The following is an 18,701-nucleotide window of genomic DNA, read 5'->3' on the forward strand; positions in this document are numbered from 1 at the left end:
GGAGTCAAATGTGACCAACCCATTCTCACTCAATTTGTGCATTCCAGACAGTACAGAGATACAGCAGAGGAGAAAGTCTACTAGACCCATGTATAACTGTGCAAAGAAATAGACCAGAAGAGACAATTGTACTTTTGCTTGATTCAAGGGTACGTGATGTTTTGTAGCTCCCAGGGTTCCCAAAATCCTATCACTTTCTACAATGGGGAGAGTTCTTTTAATACAAGGACATGCTGTACATTCACAGCGCAGCATGACAAAGAGAGCTCATAAATTTTAAGGAGATTGTTTATTTCAAGGAAACTGACTATCAAGTGAAAGCAAAACCTCAGCTCAAGAGGAAAATTGTACTTGATGGCCTCATCTAAGTCCCCAGCAAATCCTTATTTGAGAATTAGAGAATTAGAAACATTGTGTCTGACAATATATCAAAACAAACCAAACAACAACAACAACAAAGCTTGTTACTGGAACAGGAGGACACTGCATGTTAGTATGCAGATGTACTTCAGAGATCTGGGAAAACCTTTTCCTAGTTACACTTAAATCTATAGGCATTAGCCACTCAGTCCATCGCATACTGAAGCCACCTAGAGTATCAAAAGAAGAAAGCAACAAGTCTTATGTGTGATCATAGGAGCTCTGCTCCCTCTGTATCAACATGGAAAACATGAGATCATAGTCCAACACCACTTTGTAGGCTGGACACTGTGTGAACGCACGTCTGTGAGCTCAAACCTTAAAATCAAAGAGATTTCTACTAGGTAGAAAAAAACAAAGAGCGGAAGGAAGGGTGGAGCACCACGTTACTCTTGATCTGCAATTCACTACCTCACAGCATTGCTGTCAGGAAGTTCAATGCACACAGCAGTGTTTCAGCAACAGTTACACTTCTACGTACCATAATAAGCTTTGTTTGATGAGAACTAGGGTAAAAGGGCATTAGAAAATAACTTTGGAGGTCAGCACGATATGTTGCACCCAAACGGCAAGTAGTGTACAGAAGTGCTTGCTTTTAGAACACCAATGGTCAGGTTACATAATGACAACTGCAGAACTGCAGATACTTTTGGTTAACTAGACTGCTACAGAGTAAGCAGGTAAGAGTTTTTCCTCTCCTCTCAGCAAAATCTGCCTGAATTCTGTGCCTAGTAAGTTTTTTCCTGGCATATGGAGAATATTAGAAAAAAATATCAAAATGGTAAGTCTAGAAACCAGTTCTCTTTCCTCTACCCCCCTCCCCGCCCCATCAGCAAATCGTTCATTAGAACAAATCCTCAGGCAATGATACTCAAAGCAAAGTTGCAAACTACAGAGAAGGCAGGTGTATTGTATAGCACACGGCGAGTTTCAAAGAGATTTCAGTAAGAGAGAAAAGAAAGTCAACTACCCCTATGTAACCTTTCCAGTATGAATAAATTGTGATTCAGGTTTGCCTCTAGACGAGTCAATTCACACATTCAGATCCACAGACTGCACTGACAGTATCTTTTACTAATACCCATTTCACATCATGTTCCTGTTTTAACCGCGTTAATCTTTCTTTTCTCTGACTGGTGAGTTTTAAAAGCTGCTGCAGTACTTTTAACAGCTTTATGACGTGTGTTAATGGGTATTTTGCTAACAGTACACAAGAGGGACTTTTACCAGCAAGCTGTCACCGCTGCTGTTCCTCCTCTTTATCTAGTTACCGGTCATCAGATTAGATCCCTAGCACCTACTTATACAGGAAAAAAATAATAATAATAAAAAAAAAATAAGAAATAAATAAGAAAAAAAATAAAAGTGGGATTCAGGGAAAGAAAACCTTCAAAGAAAGCAGCAAACTTGCAGCTGAAACTGGAAGAACTTTATGTAAATTTCAATGTATTTTCTTTCCTCTGTAATATTCTGCCTAAGCCACTCAATCAAGCAGGAATGACATGGAAAGAATGGGACTAATGCGAACAATGAATGATCCATAAATGTCTACAAGATTATATAACTGAAAATGAGATGGCATGGATGTGTGTGTGCATTTGGGGGAAAGAAGGAGATACAGACAAGGAGAAAGAGTAGGAAACAACATCCCCAGTCATAGATATAGAACTCAGCACAGTTCTTACTCGGTTTCCCTCTCTCCCCAAAAGACAAATGTTTTAACCAAGGGCAATCAGTCAGCTGAGGGATAAAAGCAAAAGAAAAGCCGTTTGCTAATGAATATGCTTCAAAACATCCCTTGCTGAAATTGCACCATAACTGCAGTATCATGAAACAGAGCTCATAGACAACCATGTTTATACTAAAGCAATTAACGCACGGTACATTTCCTGCACTGTTATTATCATTGGCATTCTCTCTGTGTTTGTTACACATTTTGAGCCTTGGCAGGTTAAGAGATATTCTTATAAAGTTAACAACAAAACGTTGCTGATTTGAAATGTACTCACTGTTATTTTTCAGGAACTCCTATATTTACTTTGCACCATTCTCGGGGGAGAGCTGAACAGTTGTATTAGTTCTGCAAGGAAAAGATATTCAAAATAAACTTTGCAAAGGCTTTGAGCCAAAAAACTTCACAAACGTAACTTTTTAGACCCAGTACCCACTTGCTTTACAAGGCTGCACACTGTGGCTTTGCATAATCACCACCCACATTTCAGAACAATCACTTCATCTGAAATTCATCAGCGGTTTGATCACTTGTGTGAGCATAAACTTAGGAAAAGGAGCACACGCACTCCCTCCCACCCCCTAAGAAGCTCTCGGATGCCGGGTCGAGGGGGAGGCATGCCCGGGGAGGCATGCCCTCGGAGGCGGCGGCTGGGTACCAACGCCGAGCTCGGAACTGGCTGCCTGCGGGGATGCACTTGCTTCAAAGTTGAGGCTTCTCCTCCCGAGCGGCGCCCGCGGCGGTGCGGACACTTGCTGCGGCCGCAGTCTCCGCCCGGGCCCGACCCCGCGCATTAACCCCCGCGGGTCCGGCCGCGGCCGCTGCCCCGCCGGCCGCCCCCCGCCCCCGCTCAGCGCCGCGCCGGTCCCGCCGTGCCGGGCGAGGCCCCGCACCACTCACCCCCCGCGCCCGGAGGTGTGCGGCTCCCGTCCGCGCCCCTCGCCAGCGGCCTCCGGCCACCGGGAGCCCGGTGGCGGGCAGGGCTGCCCGGGGCACGGGAGGGGGCTGAGGCGGGGACGGAGCGGGAGGAGGCGGTGGCGGAGGAGGCGCCGGCGAAGTCGCGGCGGGGAGAACCGGGCGGCTGTGGCAGCAGCGGCCGGGGGCCGGCGGAGAGGGCAGGGCGGCGGGAGGAGCCGCTGTGCGAGGCGAGGCGGGTCGGGTCGGGCCGGGCCGCCCCCCCGCCGGCAGCCGCCGTCCGAGGCCCCGCCGCACTGACAAGCACAGCGCTGCGCTTCCTCTTTCTCGCAGCGACGGCGGCCGCCCCCCGCCCCGCACCTCCCGCCGCGGGGAGCGGCTGCGGCGCTCGCCCGGGCAGGTGCGGGGCTCGCCGGCCGCCTGCCCCGTCCCGTTCCTCCTCCCCGGCTGCCCTCCGTGCCTCTCCGCGCTCCCCCGCACGCCGGGTCCCCGCGCCGGACCGAGGCTCTCCTACCTCCGGCGTGGGCAGCGCCCCCGGCCCGGCGCAGAGCGGGGCCGCCCCCGCCGCGGGAGCCTCGCTCCGCTCCGCTCCGCCGCCTCGCTGCTCCGCGCTGGGCTGCCCCCGGCGCTATCCCATCCCGGGGCTAGCACAGGCACTCGCCGCTCTCACTTCCTCTTCCTTCCTCCTGCTGGCCGGGCCGCGATGTGCAGCCCCGGGCCGGCCGCAGCCGAGGGGTCCCGCGGCTCGGCAGCACCTGCGGGCGGGGGGCGACACCCGCTCCCGCCTCCGCCCGCTGCCGCTCCGCTTCCCCCGCGCGGGGGTGCGGCTGGCGTCCCTCCTCCTGCAGCTCCTAAAGGAGGGATTTGGGACTACCTCCTTGCCTTCGGAATAGCTATTTATGTTTTGATGCCGCTTCTCTTCCCAGAGAGCCGCCGCCGCTGAGCAGCCCTGCAGCGGGCACGCTGCGGCGCACGTCTGTTCGCCCCCGAAGCGAGAGAGGCTCCGGGAGAGCTCAGCCCAGCGCAGGCGGGCCGCTCCGGGCCGGGGCCCCGCCGGGAGGGGGCGGCCACAGCCCCGCTCCGCACCCCTGCCCGGCTGGGTACCGGCTGCTGCCCAGGCCCTGGCGCTCCAGCATCCCCGCGGCCCGCTAGCGCCCGGGAGAGACCAGTGCCCAACTCGTGGCTTTTGCTCGCTGCAAAAGTCAAATATCAGAGCTCTGATTGTGTTCTCTGTCTCCCTGGAATAAAAGTGATCGATAAGCTTTGTTTCATTTTTCTTTAATGCCTTAACCCACAGTTACTGAGTGAACTACACAGGATATGTGACCCTGCAAACCATCAAATTGTATCTTCTAATATCAGATACCGAGGGTGGTGTTTGTTTTTTTTATTTTTATTTCCCCGAAGTCCTGTACATTTCACTTTCATAAGACCTGATAGCCATGAAACCTGGCTGTGGTACAGCAACTTTTATTGTGTGGTACAACAAAACTTACTTATTGCGCACTATCCCATCATACATGAAGACTAAAACCTGCAGAATTACTGATTCTAATCTTGCATATAATTATGTACAAGAGGATCTTTATGCACGGTAATAATTCCCAGTGATTTCCCATAAAACCACTCTCCTGCAACACCCAAGTCCTCAAACCACAATAACGCTGTTATGCATCAGCTGACATTTAAGAGGCTCATTGCTCTGAAAGTCCCACAGCCGCTTACTGGGATTTTATACACAGCAGAACTGCTGTGGGCTTTCCAGAAGAGGAATGGGACTTCTTTCCCTCCTTAGACTGTAATGCACCATGACAGCAATACACCAGATCTAAGCAAACATTTTGTGTTAGATCTGAGCAAATATGCCGGTGTGAGGCAATAAATGGCATGACTCACCTGAGTCACAGATGACTGTATTTACAGGACTAGAGAAGATACTCCACTAAATGACAGGGGCTAAGGGTAGACCCCAAAACCATGGAAGCTCATTTTTATGCATGTAGAAATGACCATGCCTGGTCCCCACTCCTCTGGCAGCTTTCAGGCAGTGTGTGGCACAGGTGACAGCAAGGAGCACTGGGAGAGCTGGGGCAGGAAACATCACCATTCTGCATCCTGAAACTTCTCCGTGGCAAGAATTCCCTTCAGCCAAGGAGCATTTGTCAAAAGCCATTGAGTTTTAGGACCTTCTTGAGTGCTGAAATTCATGGAGAAGCTGGACTTTGCATACTGAAATAGATGTGCTGGTGCCCGTGTTAAATATACATTTTGAAGTATATTTTCATGGTTTTGCTTTATTAAGGTAGAACTCCAACACTGAAAACGTGAGGTCCATATGTAATATGTTTCTTATAAAATACAATGAAAACACTGATCAAATCATCTCAAGAGTTTTTTACAGATATACAAAGTTTATTGAGAGAGGGATAATATCCACAGCAAGTAAATGATGATTCAGTTTGCATTTGAACAGTTTTCATCATCCTGAGACTTTTCCCCTGCATTTGTTACATGCATATGGTGCTTCACATAGAAAACAGTGTTTACAGCTTAGGAAAGGGCACAGTAAATATAACATAAGATGTGCAAGAAAGTGTTGTTTATTTCATTTTCCAATATTGGCTCAGGCCATTTTTCCAGTATGGTCACAAGGGAGGTAAACACACAGATACGTGGTTTTAGGTAAAATATCAAGAGTGAACAAAATTTAAAATGCAAAATTTCATTCTCCATATTTCAATTTTCTCTCACACTCAGCAATGAAAATCATTAAAATTGATTTCAGCTGAATATTACCATAATAGTTGGATTTTGAACAGTGCTGGAGAATGTTAATTTACCAGAGCTATTGTAACACAATTTAGAAGAAAACTTGTGAAAAAAAATTTCTACTAGTTTTAGGGGAAAAAAAATCAGTACAAAATTCTACTGCACAGTTCAAGAAAACAAGCTAGAAAACCAGAGAGTGTACTCCAATGAAACCTTCTCTTTATTTCTATTCCTATCTAATATCCATAGTATGACAGCCATTGCACCGAGATTGGGATTACTTTTGGTCCCCAAAAGTCCAGGGAACCTCTACTCAGGACAGAAACCTACAGAAGTGCTTGGCTGCTATAGTAATTTCCTGATTTATTTAGCAGTAGTCCCTTTTTTGATGTCTGCTATGAAAGTGCACCTTAACTTTACAACTGATACATTTACAGCCAGAATCAGAGTGGATCATAAGACATGGGCAGATGTTTGCTAGATAATTCTAGAAAGCCAGAAGAGGGAGTGCAGGAACAGAAAACACCAAGAATTAAACATTTTAATTTGTGTGCCTATTTCAGCTACAACCTTAAAGAGACATAATAGATGGATAGACAGACAGATATACAGACAGACAGACAGACAGACAGACAGATAGATAGACAGATAGATAGATAGATAGATAGATAAAATAATTTTATTTTAAGAACTACTGCATGGCTCTGCTGAAAACAAAGATATTTCAGGGTAGTCCAGTGCTAATCACTGCTAGAAACCTGGCCTGTTGAAATCTCCCCTTGACTGACCCCAAAACTGTAGAAATTATCAAAGCCATTAGGCACTTTTGACAGTGAACACCTTAGATCCTGAGATAAAAGAGTTCCTGACAATTTTTGAAGAGGTTTTGTTATAGTACTTCTAGCCAAAACTTTCCTGATACAAAAATTATCCAAGATTGCCTTTGTTACATCCAATATGAAAGATGGTTGGATTTTAGTGTGCATATAGGCTTTATGAATATCAGTATTTTAATGGTGCATAAGCAATTACCTACAGAACCTTGTTCCTAACCATTAAAGCATACCACAATGCTGCCTATGATATAGAAACAAGATAAAGAAATATTATTACATTTTTACTTTTTAGAATGCACAGATAAATTTCCCTGTATTTTAACAATACTGTGTATTTTGTTTGAATGAGATTATTTTATCTATACATATGTTCATTTCTGTGAGGGGTGAATTAAGCTTATTGGGTCATTCCTTCTACTGGTGACAGTGCTGTGATAAACCTTCCTCTCTGGTAAATTATTCTGCAACTGATTAAAGAGTGAACATGAAAAAAAACTGAGTAGCTGAACTGTGCATATACAGACTAGTAAATATTTTTTAATAAGTCATGAAGATCTGACCAAAATTCATTTAAAATTACATAAATAAAAATGGACTGTATCAGAAGCTTCAAGCTTCTGCATTGTTCTAAAATGCAGTATCCTTGCAGATGTCCATGCTTGAGTCCCCCAAATTACAGTTACTGTGGTTTTTTTTAAATGTATGAATTTTATATTCATATATATATACATACATGCATTTGGTACAGGACAATTACACAAGGTCAAGATGATGAAAGGGTTTTTATGACTCAGTTTTAGTGTACCTATTCAGACTTTCAAAATCTGCTTTTGTCAATTTATTTGTATTTAACATATGTCAAGAGACTGACAACCTTTGCAGAATAGCCAGTTTCATGAAGAAAGAAATGAATCTCATATAAGAATGGTTTTAATTAACCTACAAAGTCTCATTCTAAAAAATATTTTTGGTCTGTTTATGGACTGATTTCCATCTCATTTGGTTATATATCTATAATAAGATAACTGTTAGAAGTTAAGACTGTGTAATTAAAATACTTATGATCATCACACTAGTTGTGAAATCCAAGCATGCCAAAGCAAGAAAATGAAGAGGTCAAGAATTACCATTTACCTAAGGTACTTCTATGAAGAAAGGCATCCCTCTGCAAACTGTTTTTTACTGCCACTTATTGCTCTTCTGTATTTTAGTTTACCTTTAAGAACATCTTCATCAGTTAGAATTGTAGATTTATAGAATTTTTGGGGTTGGAAAGGACTTTAAAGATATCTAGTTCTAATCCCCCTGCCATGGGCAGGGACACCTTCCACCAGACCAGGTTGCTCAGACCTTCAGCCAGCCTGGCCTTGAACAGGGCTGCAGGGATGGGATATCCACTGCCTCTCTGAGCAAGCTGTTCCAGTGCCTCACCACCCTCACAGCAAAGAATTTCCTCCTCGTGTATAATCTAAACCTACTCTCTTTCAGTTTGAAGCCTCTTGTCCTGTCACTACATGCCCTTTTTACAAGTCCTTCTCCATCATTTTTATAAGTCCATTTTAAGTATTTAAGAGTCACAATTATGTCACCATGAAGCCTTCTCTTTTCCAGGCTGGACAAATCCAATTCTCTCAGCCTTTTCTTGTACAAGATGCTCTATCCCTCTGACCATCTTGGTGGCCTCTGGACTTGCTCCAGCAGTTTTATGTGCTGGGACCCTCGAGCTGATGCAGCTCTCCAGGTGGGGTCTCAGCAGAGCTGAGGGGCAGAATCCCCTCCCTGGCCCTGCTGCCCATGCTGCTCTGATTGGCATCCTGTCCTTCAGATGTGTCAAACTTTCCATAGCATAACCAGCTTAGGTGAATACTAGGGCAAAGAGGCATAAAATAACCACTTTGTAGGACAACGTGTTCAGTATGTAGTACCTGAACAGCAAGAATTCAGAAGTACTTGCTTTTAACACTCATGTTCATAAACAACAAGATCTAGGAGTGATTTAATCACAGTCTGCTTCCATGTGAAGAAGAAAAATTTGTAAAGAGCTATAAATGTTTAAGAAAAACAAAGAGAAACAGTTTAATGTCGAAGTTCAGCAGGTTCTGAAGTTCAGGGGAGCTTTTCTTCTGTTGCAGTGGAAAAAAAATAACCATTGGAGCTGCCCAATGGTTATCATATGTTTGCCCTAACCAGTAAAGTTCAAAACAGACCAGGCATTTTGCTGTGACACTGGTGCGAGCTAAATAGTATTTTTATAATTTCATAGAACAAAACTCAATAGAAAGAGCCCAGTAAGTGTGGATTTCACCCTCCATTCCCAGGGCTTAATTCATCCATCACATATATGAGGAGAAATAGCTCTTTAGGTAGAAACGCCTTTGGCTCATCTTCAAATGATGAAAAAAAGTGTTTAATGCTTGGCCTAGGGAATGGGATGCTGATAATCAGTCATCTTAGGGAGCACACCACGACATCCAGTTGTGCATCTTGACAAAAGAAAGCACCCAGGCATGTTCCCAGCCCTGGCCAGCTGCTGGTTGTGTGGCTGCAGGCAGGGCTTGCCCTCCCACTCTGTGTAACACCAGCTGTTTATCCCAAGTCCTTGGAGAAGGCACTGGAGGAATTTTGATCACCTTTCCAAGACATAACAGAGTTGTTTGCTGCATGCCATGTTTTATTCTCTACCACACAGTGACTTTCCTAATGTCTGCAGCATTTTATGATAAAGCCTCCTAAGTGTTTCAACTATATTTAAGTATCAATATTTTTTCTAGTCATTTTAATCTTCCTTTTATTCCCTCATCTTGAAAGGACAGAGCTGGCCAGCCAGGGAATGGGGACTCCTGGGTTTTGACTCAAGTGTAAGCACTTAATCCACCACAGAATTATGGGTGAACTGTATGAGTTTTAAGAATTAATTTCCTCCCATCTCTTTATTTTCTTTCCTTTTGTTCTACTGTTGTGGGTTTGTTTGTTTACTTATTTATTTACTTTCTAACTTTGTCGGTTCAAGCTCTAAGTTTTCCAAGACAGATTTTTTTCTCTGTGTGTTTGTAGATAACCAATATATTTCAACTCCAATTTCATTTGAGGTCTCCTGTTACAACTGCAACACAATTATTATTAACTAACCTAGCTTTGTGAAGGCATTCACTGCATTTCAGTTGAGATTTCTACTTCTTTACCCCTCTGTTATCCTTATAGATAATAGCATTACTGGCCAATACAAAAACTATGGAAAATTTAGACAAGAAAATCCCCAAAACTTAGTGCCTGCTGAAATACTCTTGTCTTTCAACAGGCTGAAAACCTTCTTTAATATTCACTCATTTTCTAGTCACCTTGTCTTCTATACAGATTAATATTTGATAAAAGTGGCCTTTTTTTCATCGATTTAGGAGCTGTGTTGGAGTGCAGTTGAGGTTTGAAGAGTACTAAGCCATAACACGTACTACTACAGACCTTTAATATTAAAGACACGTTCATAGAATCATAAACTCATAGAACAGTTCGGGTTGTAGGAGACCTCAAAGATTCTGCCCTTGGGTGCCCCATGGGTAGGAACACTTTCCACTAGACCAGTTTCCACCTGTCCAACCTGCCTTGAGCACTTCCAGGGATGGGGCATTCACAGCTCCTCACAAACCTGTTCCAGTGCCTCACCACTCTCACAGTACAGCACTTCCTCCTAATACCTAACCTAAACCTACCTTTTTTTCTATCACTACATGCCCTTATAAAATGTTCCATTCTTTCTGTGGAGCAGCTGTGCTCAATAGGCAAAAATTACTTCAACAAGCAAGAAAGATAAGCACTACCCAAACTCATGATAAATGCCAGCCTTTCCCCAAAATACAGAGTTTAACATGTAGGGAAAACAAGCAGGTACAGACAAAATCACAGAAGTAGTGCAACATCTGTCTCCAGCAATGACACAGCATGAATCACTCCCAATCAAGCCCAGATTCTCCTGTCCCAGGTCACAGTATGACAAATAGGGCTGCACTAGCAAACCCTCCCTAGGATTTACTCACAAGTCTTCTGACAGATTTTTCACTTTCTTGCTGGAAATAACAGACTGTTCTGTCTGTCATCCATTCTAATTCCTTCATAATATTAATCGATCAACAGCAGCTGCTGGCAGCAGAGTAGCAATAGATGGAGAGTACAAACTCACTGCTTGAAGGTGTGCTGGATGCCCACTTCTCTAATGAGGTGATTAACTCCAACTGCTTCACTGAATGAACCCACACAAACGAGTGGCACTCCAGCAGCAGCAGAAGCAGCACAAATGCACTTGTGAATGCATTTCAGCATTCGCACTTGGCCTTTGTCCCTTCTGCATTTATTATTCCATTATTACGGAAAGTCACTTTGCCTATAAAATATTTTGCCCTGCTGTCACATTTTATTTTGCATATTTCTTGAGGAGTGTAATGCTCATGGCTGAAAATGCCTGTCCCTGCCAAAAAAATTCATGACGCTTCAGAGCTGCTTAAAAAGAACTTTTTAAAGCATCCTAACCTTTAAACACACATTCCTTAGATAGCACCGTATCCTACATAATGTCCATTTAGAATAAATATATACAAAAACTGGGTGGCAATTTTCCAAACAACTCACTTCAATGCACATAATTCTTCAGAGAAGTGGAAAGGCTCTAAGTCATATGTACAATTCACATAATTGTTGGACTATACAGATTTAGAGCAACTCTGAAAATGGTAGTCACCATGTCCTGTTAAAAACTGATGAAGGTGACTCACTTTTCTTACTACCTCATGTTTTAATATGGTTCTCCTAAGAACTTACATCTTTCATGCCTCCTGCTGTTTTTTCCCTTTTCTGTCCTCTTTTTATTCAATAGCTCAAAGCTCTTCCTCCTTTCGTTGTCAAGGCCTTGAAGTTAGAGCCTTCATACATATTTTTCATTGCTAATACATTGTGGTCACTGCATTACATCTTTTCTACTTAACATTTTTCTGGACCTCTCAACATGTTTCCATGTTCCTTTCCTGCCTGTGTCACCTGATCTAAGCAAGGCCATCCTTTGACAAGGCTTTGGGCAGGTTTCCTTCCCAGATGACAGTGATAGGGGTGGAGAGGGGGACAAGGGTAAGGTAGGGCTTGATCAGTCAGACTGGTACAAACAAGGGAGGAGCAGCCCTGGTCCACAGCCTGGAGTTTAAAGATAAACTGCAAATGGGTATTTACAATTATTTATGAGTTGCTGCAGCTATGTGGCAAATTTTCTTTGCTGTGGAGCTTGTAATCTCTGGCAAAGGGCAAGGCAGATGACTGGAGGCTGTAGTTCCTCAAATGCCCTGGCCTGAACCAGCAGAGTTTGTACCCAAGGTTTTCATCTGGAGAGTTACCATCACCCTGTGAATGTCGCGAGTTCAGTTTCCAAGCCTGAGGTCAGAGACAGGAGACTGATCTACCTGCTGAAGTGTGGTTTTAAGTCAACAACAGCTCTTCATGTATTCCTATCAAACTTGATTGATGCTTTGGGTTAAAACACTATTTTTTTAAAAAGAGAAAATTTTTAGTCTGGCACTTCTAAATGACAAAAGGGAACAAAGCTTGTGATCCTTCAAGACATAAGTTATCTAAAAATTCCTATTCTTTAAAACAATGCAGAAAATTAAACATTTTATTCAGTATGAAATAAAAACAAATGGGGTACCAGCAGATCATTTTGGTAACACAAAAAATCTTTAAAATTAAAATATTTATATAAATATATTTATAAAAACAAATATATTTAAATTTAATTTAAAATAAAATATTTTTCAGATCAATACAAAAACATCCAAAGCATGGGAAATATTTTCCAGTTCAACTAACAAATCAACAGATTCTTTACTGTGAATGTCTAACTCACACCCTTCTTAATGGCTTAACAGTAAAAGGACTGAACAATTGCAGCTCCTACTCAAGGACATTCAGTATTTATAAGCCAATAGAATCATCTGGTTGTGCAACAGTTGTGGGGAAAAAAAAATCAAGCCCATAATTTGTCACAAGTGCTTAAGTGGTGGTAGAAATGCTTAACTTTACACCCCCCTGCTTGAAAGCATTGACTGCTACAAAAGGATTGCAATTCTCCTGCCTTGCAGGGAGCCTAAATTCCTGCCCCAGGATACAAGATGCCCCTGCTGCCTTCTCAATCTAAATTGGGGGAAAAAAAATGTGTCCTCTTAAGTCCCAAGGACTAATTAGTTAATGCTTGTAAGGCTCTCTGAAGGTGAAAAGTGTATCTAAGCTTTACCATAACAGATGGCTATGCTTTAATTTTAAAGGTTTTCTTTAAAAAGCTGTTTTGTGGAAGCACTTTCTCTCTTCACTGTCCACTTGTGCAGACAATTCATTTTGAACTGGTGTACAGATGGGGAACAGGATGTCCAGAACCTCTGTTCTGGCTGTGAGCATTCAGAGAGAAGAACCTTAAATATTGATTGACTTTATGAACCAGAGTCCCCTACTGTCTCGAGGTAGTGTAAAATATCATAAAATGCTGCCAATTCTGCTTCTCTCTTCTCCTTCCCATCTGTGATAGTTTTACAGAATATGTTCCCAAAAAATAAATGAAGTGCAAGACCTCTGGAGAATGGAATGGTCTATGTGCCACCAAAAGTAGTGTACTACACCATGTTTCCACCCCTGTCCTCGTGCCCTGTTGCAATTAACATCTTGCACAGATCTTTGAACATATGTTTGCTTTGTCATCCTGTGGAATATTCCACTACACTACACTACACTACAGCAAGCTGTCAAAGTCATTGCTGAAAGAAATAATGACTAATGATTTATGCTAAAATCAGCACTGCAATCCTCTGCTGCAAAAAAATTGCTGTGGTGTAAAAACAGCAAGACAGCTCATAAGGTTTTGCTGATTGTTTCCTAAGGAATGGAACAGAATTGATAAGCCACTGTCTCGTGCTTATATACAGAGCATGTTTTATGGAAGAATCCAGAGGGAGAGTTTACGAAAAATGCAGGAAGGACTTTGCAGGCTGACCTTGCTAACCATATCAAGCCTGCCCACTAGAACTGCTCAGAATAACAGCACTTTCCAAGGGACAATATTGTAGAGTCCAGATTACTCCTACGGATATCAGTACAGTACATTCATTGATAAAAAGTAATATAAACCTTCTAAACAAAATTACTATTAAAAAAAACCCTCATAAATAACTTACTATCCTCCCAAAAACATATTTTCAATGGTGCTGTTTCCTGTGAAATTTCCCCCCTCCCAGATTTTTTAGTTGACAAAATTCTAGAAAGCTTGATTATGCTAAAGATTATTTGGGTTTTGGTTTGGTTTTCTTCCCTTCTTCCCCACTTTTTGTTTTAATATATAGGTGCCTGTTAGGTACATCCATACTGAGAATAGTTCCCAGTCATTGCTGTATCGTTGAGTTAGACACGTTGCCTGGCATTTGGAGGATGGCAGATGATCTGATGTATGAACTTGGCTCCTTTTCTTATTTCTTTTCCATGGGAAATCGGGGTCTACCTGGTGAGGAGTTCAGCAGAGAAAGGATAAGGTGCTTTCTGCAAGAAGCATGAAGTCAGTAACTCTGCAAAACCTTGGTTTTTGGCCCATTGGTTGGGCCACCAAGTTGGAAAGACATTAAGTCTCAATGCTGTTGTGGAGACACCCTGCACACTTTCAGCAGGAAGCTGGACTCTTCCAACCTCTATGTTTCTTTCTGATGAATGTTCACTTGCCTCTTATGAAGAAGGATAAGAAGGATGTAGGGTCCCTTTTTTGCCTCAAAAAGGAGCTTCTCAGATGGCAGTTCCCACAGTTCAATCAGGTCACTATAGAGTCATGGAGTGCACAAGCCATAGCCTAAAATGCATCACTGGACTTAGAATTTTGATGTGGCTGAAGATTTCTCTGTACCTACCTGCTTCCCTATTGCTCCAAGAGAGGAGCCAGGCAAATATTTGTTTGGAAAACATACCAATGATCAAAAGAAAACTAACTTGCCTTGCTATGATGTTAACCAGAACCAAGCTATCATATAAGGTCTCTGTCCATATCCTATTTGTCCTAATGCTGGTTTAATCATCTACATCTTACTGTTAGCTCTGACTTCATGTTGTGTCCTGTACCACTAGTCAAATATTTCAGTAATTGCAATTTTTTTTTTCTTAGAAAGAGATACTAAAGCAAAATCTGTTATCTTTGATGCAGACTTGCATCAATTAACTGCCATCAATTAAATTGTAAATGCCAGTTTACAGAAGATGTAACTAAACTGCATTTCCTTTAGTATAACAGAAATCAAACAGCAGCAGAAGACAAGTTGATGGACTACATGACTTATGTTTTGCTCAGTGCTATGTTGCTTGGGCTTTTCTATCTAATATACTTGTTAGATGTGTCCTGCTCTTTGTACATTTAACTGTCTCCCAGTGAACACCTCAATGCCACCCCTTCCTCTTCCATTGTTTATCCTTGGAAATCTCCTCAGACAGAAGAGAAGAATGGAGTGAAGTCAACCTGTTTAATGTTGGTCTTTCAAACAGTATTTGGTGCTCACTAATTATTTCTTAACTGTTCTGTAGCTGGTTCTTGGATTTTTAGGATCTGTTTCATCATGGAGATGATTTTAAAACCTCCCTGCTCCTTTTTTTTTTTTTTTCTTTTCTTTTTCTTTTCATATACTCTCTGCAGGGGGTTTTTCTCTTGGAACTGCCTAAGAAGAAGGGCAAATAACAATTTCCAAAGAAACATTTCAGTCTTAATTCATGAAATTAAATCCACTTTGGGAGTTCCCCAAAAATGCTGAACCTCATTCTTGTGCAGTAGATTGGCCCACTGTCTTGATAGACTTATTTTAATTGTGTCACAACAATTTTCCCTTTTGCTCAAGCACACATCTCTAAATATTGTTCCTTTCACTATGCTTTTCTTTATGTTCATCTGAACCATTTATCTTGTTGCTTTATTAGCCATCAGGCCATCTTATTCTCTTCCTTGGGAACCACATTTGTTCAAGACTTTGCATTTTAGAATCATATAGTGAGGGGGCTTATTTTATCTCAGAAAGGCAGCAGCTCTGTCGCCCCCTTCCTTCCCATTTTTTGTCACTTACCTCATCATCAAAGAGTTGTTTTGACAAGGCCCAGGCAGTTTTATTTCTTTGGGTGTTTTTTCTCCCAAGCTCTTCCTTCCCATGACTTGACACCGTCCCACTACATAAACTCACGGATTCTGACACTGACAGTTCATCAATAAAACAGAAAGATGGGGGCATCACAATGCAAAATCCATCTGAGTCCTTTTTACACAGCAGATAAAATGCATCTTTGTGTTCATCCTACGCATTGGTAGGGGCTTTGTGCTCAGTGTTAGTGAGCTCTCCAAACTGCCATTTGAGTATAGCAGAGCAAACTCTTTCCTATATGGGAATCCACTGGCACTCACTTGTTTATTTGGTGCTTTGGACAGTTCTTCCACAGGAGATCAAACAAATTACCCCAGTCAGGGGCGCTCCCTGGCACCAGGTGCTTTATGGAAGGTCATTGCTTATTTTTTCTCCTGGCCAGCTTGTGCACTCTCAGGACTGCAGTGTCTACATGAGGCAGATAATGGCTTTTAGAAGGGTTTGGTTTTTTTGCACCATCAAGCACTGCAAACATTGCTTCCTGGCAGTTAGGGAACACATGTGCAGCACAGGTACCACCTTCTCCCACTGCCTCACCTTGACATCGTGCCCATGGCAGACCTGGGGGAATCAGCTGCTCTAACCAAAACAGAAGAGCAGCTTACTCTGTGTCACACACACAGACAGCTTCATCTCCTCATTCCCTGTCATTCTCAACAGGGAATAAACAAAAAATTTATGATTTTGTTTCCAGAAAACCCAAACAGTCCCCTCATTGACATCAACCCCACATACAGTTTAGATAAGGCCCTAGACACAATAGGGGGAGAAGCCAGAAAATTTTTTGTATAAAAGAAGAGATTTTATATAGTAATCCCTCACTCCTGAGTGTGTCTTTTAAGCTTAGACCAAAAAAAGACTATGTCTGTAGAACCAGCAGAACCAGCAGACAAGTCTAAAGACCATCCCTCAGTTCAGTACCTTCAAAATTGTTCATTTTTTTTTTCTATTTAAGCTGTTAATATAGTCTATTAACAAGCTGTAGTTTAGAAACAAACAAGTTGTTAAATCACTTTAAAAGTATTTTTCCAGGGAATGAATCTTTGGCTCTTGCTTTCTATAATCACAGTATCAAAACAATGTCTGGTAAAAATACAGGCAGCTAAAGAAAGGTGGGAAGAACGTGTCCACGTTGATTTGTACCACACAGTTTGACACAGATTTTGCTGCAGAATGAGACCAGCTGTGCTGTAATTAACAGAGAGTCTGGTGCAGAGAAGGTGGTCATTTGTTCTTGAAAATCATTGGGGTTTTGGGTTGCTAGTTTGTTTTTTTTTCCCCCTAGAGATGGACTAAGCAAACACTTGCTAGACATTTATTCTTTTGTGTTGTACCATTATTAGCATGTATTGTTACAGGTTTTCCACTCATTGCAACGTAGACCTTCATAAATAAAAAGAGGGACCCTGAAGGCTCTCAGTGAAATATGAAGGTGTTGAAAGATCTATTTTCACCCCCTCAGAAGAGTTTACAAATAAGCCAAATAGCTTTTTTTTCTTGACAGATGGTGAGACTGAAATAAAAATAACTACTTCTTGTTAGGATCACTAGGAGGAAGGGGTTTCTGAACTGTTTTTGAGGGTGCTGACAACCTATTGTAGAAGGGGTACTAAAACCAGATCACTGAATAGATCTGGTGAGGATGAGGAAACCTAATTATTCACTGTAATTAGTTGCCTCCCAAGATGAGGAGGCCAGATGCTGGAATGGAGTGGCTCAGCAGCACCCATTAAAATCAAGAGGCCTCAAGCAGTTTTCTCCAGCTGGGGGTCTGGTCCTTGGCTGCCTGCTGCAATCATGGATCTGAAACAGACCTGTTTGATGTGAGATGTCATACACATTGTCGTGGTTTAACGTGGTTTGGTTACACACACTTACACGAAAATCAGAACACCAGTACAGTTCCATAGGATCAGAGAAACTTCATTATTCCCAACCAACACTGAACAAGGTCTTGGGTATTTTCTAAGGATCAAAGAAATGACAGGGCACACTTTAGACCTAAACCATACAATATGCAACCTACAGCACCATATTTTTTGCAGCAGTTAATTTCTGGAATTTCTGAAAGCAGTATATTTTTCCAAACCCAGTATGCTCACAGCACGTAGTTATGTTAGCTCTACAGAGTACCAATTTCTCTCTACAGTTTGCTCTCAAGAACCTTTTAGAATGTTTTCCCTAGGTGATGAGCACTTCAGAAGTAGTTTCTTTTGAGGTGTTACATTTAGTCATCTCTTTGTGTGAGTTAGAAAGGAGACCTTAAATGAAATACCTTTGAGAAGAGTTCTGGAAAAGGCAGGGAAAAAAAAAAATCAGGATCTGAAAACAAGGGGACATAAAAGCCAGAAGTGGCTATATGGTTTTAGCAAGGTTACCGGGGACAAAAGAACCTAAGTAAGCTTACTTTTCACAGAAAAACACAGAAAAACAATTGTTAGGCACAACCTCATCCATAGGAAAAGGATTCAGGTTGTATGTCTGCTTACCTGGGGACTTAAAGTAGCTTCAAAATATTTTCACCTTGCGTTTGAGACAGCTGCTCCCTCACTCCTGTTGTATTTGGTGTAAATTTGGGGTGATCTCATAATTGACTCAGTCTCCTAATCAAGCTTGTCACAGATGTGTGCTGCTGAAAACAGTTAGTAATTAATTTACAGAAGATCAGGAATAATGGAAAAATATATTCATTCAATTAAAACTACTGGCTTTCCTGGCTCTGAAATCAAAACTGCTTATTAAGCAGTGGGAAGGGATTTCTGCCCTATTCTTTCTACAATTTCCTTAGGTAAGAGCATAAGCCACAAGTGAGATCTATACTCAGATTTTCTGCTAGCTGAAGAGGGC

The 18,701-nt window shown here is 42.2% G+C and overlaps 1 protein-coding gene across 4 annotated transcripts in view; it reads right to left on the reverse strand.

Annotated features, from left to right (window-relative positions):
• Positions 1 to 3,773, reverse strand: part of ELMO1 (engulfment and cell motility 1) — a 301,557-nt gene extending 297,784 nt beyond the window's left edge. For 2 of the 4 annotated variants that reach the window (XM_015619184.3, XM_019005769.2), the window contains exons 1-2: positions 3,053 to 3,179; positions 2,430 to 2,500 (exon numbers count right to left, since the gene is read on the reverse strand). The gene's annotated coding sequence lies outside the window, so the exon portion shown is untranslated. Of the gene's footprint in view, positions 1 to 2,429; positions 2,501 to 2,588; positions 2,666 to 3,052; positions 3,180 to 3,581 lie in introns of those variants that run through there. The other 2 variants (XM_015619185.3, XM_015619186.2) reach the window with 2 other exon arrangements.
• Between the last annotated feature and the right edge of the window lie 14,928 nt (positions 3,774 to 18,701).

Source organism: Parus major, chromosome 2 (assembly GCF_001522545.3).
Source record: "Parus major isolate Abel chromosome 2, Parus_major1.1, whole genome shotgun sequence".
Taxonomy (NCBI): Eukaryota; Metazoa; Chordata; class Aves; order Passeriformes; family Paridae; genus Parus; species Parus major.